This window comes from Salvelinus namaycush, chromosome 2 (assembly GCF_016432855.1).
Source record: "Salvelinus namaycush isolate Seneca chromosome 2, SaNama_1.0, whole genome shotgun sequence".
NCBI classification, from domain to species: Eukaryota; Metazoa; Chordata; class Actinopteri; order Salmoniformes; family Salmonidae; genus Salvelinus; species Salvelinus namaycush.
In genome coordinates, this window is record NC_052308.1 from 74,558,098 (window position 1) to 74,566,452 (window position 8,355).

The 8,355-nt window shown below is 37.8% G+C and overlaps 1 long non-coding RNA gene across 1 annotated transcript; it reads left to right on the forward strand.

Moving 5' to 3' along the window:
* Positions 1-1,203: 1,203 nt before the first annotated feature.
* On the forward strand, positions 1,204-7,762 carry LOC120018272. Its single transcript, XR_005472198.1, has 3 exons — positions 1,204-1,253; positions 7,342-7,419; positions 7,698-7,762. It is a non-coding gene; the product is annotated as an uncharacterized LOC120018272 (long non-coding RNA).
* The last annotated feature ends 593 nt before the right edge of the window (positions 7,763-8,355 follow it).

Genomic DNA, 8,355 nt, shown 5'->3' on the forward strand with positions numbered 1-8,355 from the left:
CCTTACTGTGAAACTCTTACTGACAAGCACTTAACCAACAATGCAGTTTTTTATGTAAGAAAATATTTTTTTATTATAAAAATGCAATAAAAATATATATTACCAAATCACACTATACAATAACAATAAAGAAGCAATAACCAGTTACATGAAAGATTAATCATTCTCATTTTCAAAAAAACACACATCAGTCAGACACAATGGGACACAATAATCCCAGACAGACAGACAGACTTAGTTATATGCATGTCAGGGTTCACTTTGGGTCCGTTGTTCTGAAGATCAGTGAGCTGAACACATCTCTTTCACACAAGAACACACTGAAAACTCAGAGCAGCTTGCCTTGGCCTTGGCATAATGTCAGCTCACTGTTGTCTGTTGTTTCTAGCTAGCTAATGTTGATAGATAAATGTTAGCTAACTAGTTAGCTCACTAGTTAACTATGGGGTCTTGCTGTAATTCAGTGGCAGCACATCATATTGTTCACAATCCAGTCCATTCAGAGTAGCTGTGTGATGCGCAAAAATACTTGTTTATCACTGAATAACAGCAGCTTTATGTAGCTAACAAGCTAGTTGAGATCACTAGTTCACTCAATTCAAACGCCAGTTCAACATAAGTCCCAATAACACAGTATTTTTACGTGCGTGACTTTTCTATGTATATAATGTATATATTTGACATTTTCTACCTTCTATTTTGAATATTTTGAATCGGACTAGTAGGGACATATGAAGCCTGAAAGCTGCATTAATGTTGAGATGTCAGTAGGGAGAGCTCTAGTCTAGAACACTGCAGTAATGTTGAGATGTCAGTAGGGAGAGCTCTAGTCTAGAACACTGCAGTAATGTTGAGATGTCAGTAGGGAGAGCTCTAGTCTAGAACACTGGAACCAAAGATACTCCCCTTTCATCTGTTCTGGAACCTTCAGTACCAGCTGATGAGGAGTGATGGGAATGGGTCACATTGTGTCTCTTGTAAAACATGTAGGTCCACTCCTCAAATAAAGAAATGGAACTACAGTATTCTGACTTTAGACCATGTTCTATTTAGATACAGTAACATCCCTAATGTGACATGCTGTTCCTGCATGTTAATGACCTGACTAGGCTACTTTTAAAATGTGTCAACCACAGAACTCACACTTAGGCTATGCCTGCTTCTACTAATACTTACAGTAGACTACTTCTTGTTTCCACGCAGTGACTGTACGTTGACTCACTGTTCAAGACCTCTCCCCTTCACTTCACTCTGTAAGTACACTTGACGATATCTTGAAATATAGTTTAGTTTTGATGTTTTTAGCCAAACATCACATGACTTACTGTATCTTTGTTCTTGTTGGTTTATTTTGAACTGTGTTTTGGTTGTTACATCAGGGCCTGTTTTCATAAAGTGTCTCAGACGGTCCGTATAATTATGATCTAAAAGGCTAAACTGATCCCAGATCAGCTCTCCTACTCTGATACACTTTGTGAATACTGACCCTGGACTGTTGTTTCACCAGGAATACCCAGATCTCCATTCAATAGGGTCATGTTCACTGTCAAAGTATAACAGGGTCAAGTATAACTGTGTGTGTGTGTGTGTGTGTGTGTGTGTGTGTGTGTGTGTGTGTGTGTGTGTGTGTGTGTGTGTGTGTGTGTGTGTGTGTGTGTGTGTGTGTGTGTGTGTGTGTGTGTGTGTGTGTGTGTGTGTGTGTGTGTGTGCAAATACATTTTTACATATTCATCTGAATGTGGCATATACAGTCACGACCAAAGTTATTGGCACCATTGACCAATACTGAGCTATATTGTGTGCTACAAAAGACAGGATGTACGTTGTACATGTGGTTTCACATAAAGACTTGTACATGCTATTTTAAGAGCTCTGAGAGCAATAGATTGTTGTGGAGATATTTTGAAAATGGCATGAAGTTTGAGTGATTGAATGTATTCTTCGTAAAAGCTTTAGGGTGAGTACTAACATGAGACACAGTGATGGTGGTTTGTGTTTAGGAGTAGTATTAACATGAGACACAGTGATGGTGGGTTGTGTTTAGGAGTAGTGTTAACATGAGACACAGTGATGGTGGGTTGTGTTTAGGAGTAGTATTAACATGAGACACAGTGATGGTGGGTTGTGTTTAGGAGTAGTATTAACATGAGACACAGTGATTGTGGGTTGTGTTTAGGAGTAGTATTAACATGAGACACAGTGACGGTGGGTTGTGTTTAGGAGTAGTATTAACATGAGACACAGTGATGGTGGGTTGTGTTTAGGAGTAGTATTAACATGAGACACAGTGAGGGTGGGTTGTGTTTAGGAGTAGTATTAACATTAGATACAGTGATGGTGGGTTGTGTTTAGGAGTAGTATTAACATGAGACAGTGATGGTGGGTTGTGTTTTAGGAGTAGTATTAACATGAGACACAGTGATGGTGGGTTGTGTTTAGGAGTAGTATCAACATGAGACACAGTGATGGTGGGTTGGGTTTAGGAGTAGTATTAACATGAGACACAGTGATGGTGGGTTGTGTTTAGGAGTAGTATTAACATGAGACACAGTGATGGTGGGTTGTGTTTAGGAGTAGTATTAACATGAGACACAGTGATGATGGGTTGTGTTTAGGAGTAGTATTAACATGAGACACAGTGATGGTGGGTTGTGTTTAGGAGTAGTATTAACATGAGACACAGTGATGGTGGGTTGTGTTTAGGAGTAGTATTAACATGAGACACAGTGATGGTGGGTTGTCTTTAGGAGTAGTATTAACATGGGACATAGTGATGGTGGGTTGTGTTTAGGAGTAGTATTAACATGAGACACAGTGATGGTGGGTTGTGTTTAGGAGTAGTATTAACATGAGACACAGTGATGGTGGGTTGTCTTTAGGAGTAGTATTAACATGGGACATAGTGATGGTGGGTTGTGTTTAGGAGTAGTATTAACATGAGACACAGTGATGGTGGGTTGTGTATAGGAGTAGTGTTAACATGAGACAGTGATGGTGGGTTGTGTTTAGGAGTAGTATTAACATGAGACATGAGTTATGGGTTTGGTTACCAGGACCACCCATAGGTAAAATATATGCTCACAGGACTGTATATTGATTTGGATTGTTGAGTCGACAAAACTGCATAATTTATGGACAGCATACTACTACAGTAGACTTCACGGTCAATACAGCAGGCTATGGTGATGTTCATTGGATTATCCATTAGCTAAAGCTACTAAAAGTACTGTACAACAAAGGAGGCTTGTGGGCGGATATATAGGAGGATGGACTCATTGTATTGGCTGGAATGAACGGAACACTATACATTAATTCTATTCATATTATTGCCAAAGGAATGAGGACATAATATGAGGACTGGAGGCTGCAGTAATGTTGAGATGCCAGTAGGGAGACCTCTAGTCTAGAACACAGCAGTAATGTTGAGATGCCAGTAGGGAGAGCTCTAGTCTAGAACACTGCATTAATGTTGAGATGCCAGTAGGGAGAACTCTAGTCTAGAACACTGCAGTAATGTTGAGATGCCAGTAGGGAGACTTCTAGTCTAGAACATTGCAGTAATGTTGAGATGCCAGTAGGGAGACCTCTAGTCTAGAACACTGCAGTAATGTTGAAATGCCAGTAGGGAGAACTCTATTCTAGAACACTGCAGTAATGTTGAGATGCCAGTAGGGAGACCTCTATTCTAGAACACTGGAACCTTCAGTACCACTTTGATGCGGCTGATGAGGAGTGTAAATTGAATGGGTTTGTAGAGTAGAATGGAAATCGAATCAAAAGGTTACTGTGAAATGCTTACTTACAAGCCCATGGAGCTTACCAGCTGTCATCAGCATACCACCCTGCATACCACTGCTGGCTTGCCTCTGAAGCTAAGCACAGTTCATCCTGTTCAGTACCTGGATGGGAGACCAGATGCTACTGGAAGTGGTGTTGGAGGGTCAGAAGGAGGAACTCTTTCCTCTGGTTTAAAAATATATACATCACAATACCCCATGGTAGTGATTGGGGACATTGTCCCATGTAGGGTGCTGTCTTTTGGATGGGACATTAAATGGGTGTCCTGACTTTCTGTGGTCACTAAAGATCCCATGGCACTTATTGTAAGAGTAGGGGTGTTAAACCTAGTGTCCTAGCTAAAATTCTTAATCTTGCCCTCATGCCACCGAATCATCCCCAGCTTTTAATTGGCTCATTCATGCCCCCACCTCTCACTTTTGAACTAGTCCCCAGATTGTTGCTGTAAATGGAAATGTGTTCAGTCAACTTACCTGGTAAAATAAGGCTTATATAAATAATTATATATAAATATATATATATATATAGATAGAACTTTGACCTGGTCCATCTAGAACTGAGAGGGGCAAGGCAACACATTCTAATATATTATAAACATTCTAAATAGTAGGCGAAAGAAAAAAACATTCTATGACATTATAAACATTCCAAATAGTAGGCTATAGTAAACATATTCTAATATATTATAAACATTCTAAATAGTAGGCGAAAGTAAAAAAACATTCTATGACATTATAAACATTCCAAATAGTAGGCTATAGTAAACATATTCTAATATATTATAAACATTCTAAATAGTAGGCGAAAGTAAAAAAACATTCTATGACATTATAAACATTCCAAATAGTAGGCTATAGTAAACATATTCTAATATATTATAAACATTCTAAATAGTAGGTTATAGTAAACACATTCTAAGATATTATAAACATTCTAAATAGTAGAATATAGTAAACATATTCTAATATATTATAAACATTCTAAATAGTAGGCGAAAGAAAAAAACATTCTATGACATTATAAACATTCCAAATAGTAGGCTATAGTAAACATATTCTAATATATTATAAACATTCTAAATAGTAGGCGAAAGTAAACGCATTCTATGATATTATAAACATTCTAAATAGTAGGCTATAGTAAACATATTCTAATATATTATAAACATTCTAAATAGTAGGCGAAAGTAAAAAAACATTCTATGACATTATAAACATTCCAAATAGTAGGCTATAGTAAACATATTCTAATATATTATAAACATTCTAAATAGTAGGTTATAGTAAACACATTCTAAGATATTATAAACATTCTAAATAGTAGACTATAGTAAACACATTCTATGATATTATAAACATTCTAAATAGTAGACTATAGTAAACACATTCTAAGATATTATAAACATTCTAAATAGTAGGCTATAGTAAACACATTCTAAGATATTTTAAACATTCTAAATAGTAGACTATAGTAAACACATTCTATGATATTATAAACATTCTAAATAGTAGGCTATAGTAAACACATTCTAAGATATTTTAAACATTCTAAATAGTAGACTATAGTAAACACATTCTAAGATATTATAAACATTCTAAATAGTAGGCTATAGTAAACACATTCTAAGATATTATAAACATTCTAAATAGTAGGCTATAGTAAACACATTCTATGACATTATAAACATTCTAAATAGTAGGCGAAAGGAAAAAACATTCTATGACATTATAAACATTCCAAATAGTAGGCTATAGTAAACATATTCTAATATATTATAAACATTCTAAATAGTAGGCGAAAGTAAACACATTCTATGATATTATAAACATTTCAAATAGTAGACTATAGTAAACACATTGTTTAAATTACTTGATTTTGATTTAATAGGATCCCCATTAGCCGACGCCAATGGAGACAGCTTGTCTTACTGGGGCTCGATACATAACATGATTCTGTATGTAATCAATGGAAAACATTGGAAATTATCAAAATCTTGCCCGTTTCAAAAATGTAAGCCCACTCAAGTGAAGAAAGGTAACTAGATATGCAGTCTGTTGTGCATTTTTTTATTGAAATGCAGTAACACCCCTTTCTGACTTGCTGTTCTGGTCCTCATGCATGTTAATGACTTAAAGAGGAAGGAGGACAGTTCTGCATCAGCTACTTGTGTTCTACTATAAATATGTATCAACCACAGAACTGACACTTACAAGACCTCTCCCCTTCAGTCTGTAAGTACTCTTGATATCTTGAAATATGGTTTTTAGTTTTTAGCCACAAGTCATGTACTCAAGGGTCTCAGACTTGGAGTGCTGATTTAGGATCAGGTCCTCCTGGTCCATATACTTATGATCTAAATGAGATAACTAATCCTAGATCCTACTCTGAGACACTTGGTGAATACAGACACTATCATATAATGATGATATAAAAGGTCTGTGTGTGTGTGACTTGCTGTTTATCCTCACAGCTTGGGGAAAGGAGCTATCATTGAACATGGTGGTCAGTCTTTAGGCTGCTGTACAGCTTGACGGACCGTAGAGGATTGAACATTTATCCTCCTATATTTGGGGTTCTGAAAATAAAACAGCTTCAGAACAATCAATGTAGAAATATGTGTTTACAGTTCTACACATCTGTTCAATAAGTTATTGTTGATAATATACTTAGCCAGTTGCACAACTGAATGCATTAAACCAAAATGTGTCTTCTGCATTCAACCAAACCCCTCTGAATCAGTTGAACATCAGCACCACCCAGGATCAGCTATTTTTAGATGGGGTTAACTGCCTTGCTCCAGGACAAATTGGCAGATTTTCCACCTTGCCAGGTCGGGGATTTGAACCAGTAATGTTTCAGCTACTGGCCCAACATTTTTAACCGCTAGGCTACCTGCCGATACCGCTGACACACTCCATATTACCAAACTATTATGATGTTATTTACACACCATCCACTCAAGGCTGTGATGATGATGTGTTGTTATATCTGCATCCCAAATGACACCATATCCCCTATAGAGTGCACTACTTTGACTAGAGCCCTACCTGCTGTCCCTGATGGTTTGTATGTAGTTATTCACCTGCTATAGAGTGCACTACTTTGACTAGAGCCCTACCTGCTGCCCCTGATGGTTTGTATGTAGTTATTCACCAGCTATAGAGTGCACTACTTTGACTAGAGCCCTACCTGCTGCCCCTGATGGTTTGTATGTAGTTATTCACCAGCTATAGAGTGCACTACTTTGACTAGAGCCCTACCTGCTGCCCCTGATGGTTTGTATGTAGTTATTCACCAGCTATAGAGTGCACTACTTTGACTAGAGCCCTACCTGCTACCCCTGATGGTTTGTATGTAGTTATTCACCTGCTATAGAGTGCACTACTTTGACTAGAGCCCTACCTGCTGCCCCTGATGGTTTGTATGTAGTTATTCACCAGCTACAGAGTGCACTACTTTGACTAGAGCCCTACCTGCTGCCCCTGATGGTTTGTATGTAGTTATTCACCAGCTACAGAGTGAGTGGTTGTTTATGTTTTTAAGACTGCAGGGTGGGAGATGCAACAATGGCCTTGAGAACAGCAGGAAGTGTGTTGGTGGTCTTTCTCTGGTCTGTAGCAGGTATGGTCTCATTCTTATCTTTTAGTTGCTCTGTTTATCAATCTACAGACATTTATAAAAGGATAAGAATCATAATGTTATTCTGGTGTGTTCTGTTAGTCGTCTCCACTTCACTTTAAATAGTTATCTTTCACACCTCACTGAGTGATGCTTATCTCTGGTTTCCTTCACACTCAAATCAGGAACTATGGCAACAAAGTGTGGATAAACCCTACTGTCAGTGCGAGCCAATAGACCTTTCCTAATTCTGATACCGTTGTGTGGTGTGACTGTTTCAGTGGTACTAGGTCAGTATGACTGGAGTGTGACCTACACCAAGAATAGTATCTGTGCCTTGAAGGGGTCAACAGTGGATCTGTCCTGCTCTTACACATATCCCAGTGGTCGTAAAGTTACAACAACCACATGGTATAACTGGAAGAGTGGTGTTGGGTATACTTCTGACATCCAAGATAAGAATGAGGGTCGTATAGAGTACCGAGGGAACAAGGAGAATGAAAGCACCCTGAGAATCACAGACCTGAAATGGAGTGATGCTGCAACATATTATTTCACGTTTACAACAACGTCCAACTCATGGATTCCTCGCAATGACTATGTCACTCTCATTATTACAGGTATTGTGATATTGTACATAGAATAACGCACCACTTCAAATGACAAATATTATATTAATCCTCCACAAAAGATTCATCTTAACTTGTGACACAACAGATCCACAGTAATATGTTTACTTAAATCAATAGATTACATGATTTATGGCACACAGATTTACACATGTTTGTCTCAAATTAGGACTAGGCCCAATGAGAACAGTACAATTGTATTAATCTAGAGTGGATTGTTCAGTTGTGTTTTAATACACTCTCTGCATTCAGAACTGCAGGTGGAGGTAACAGACACAGGTAATAGGAAGACACTGACCTGTATCACCAC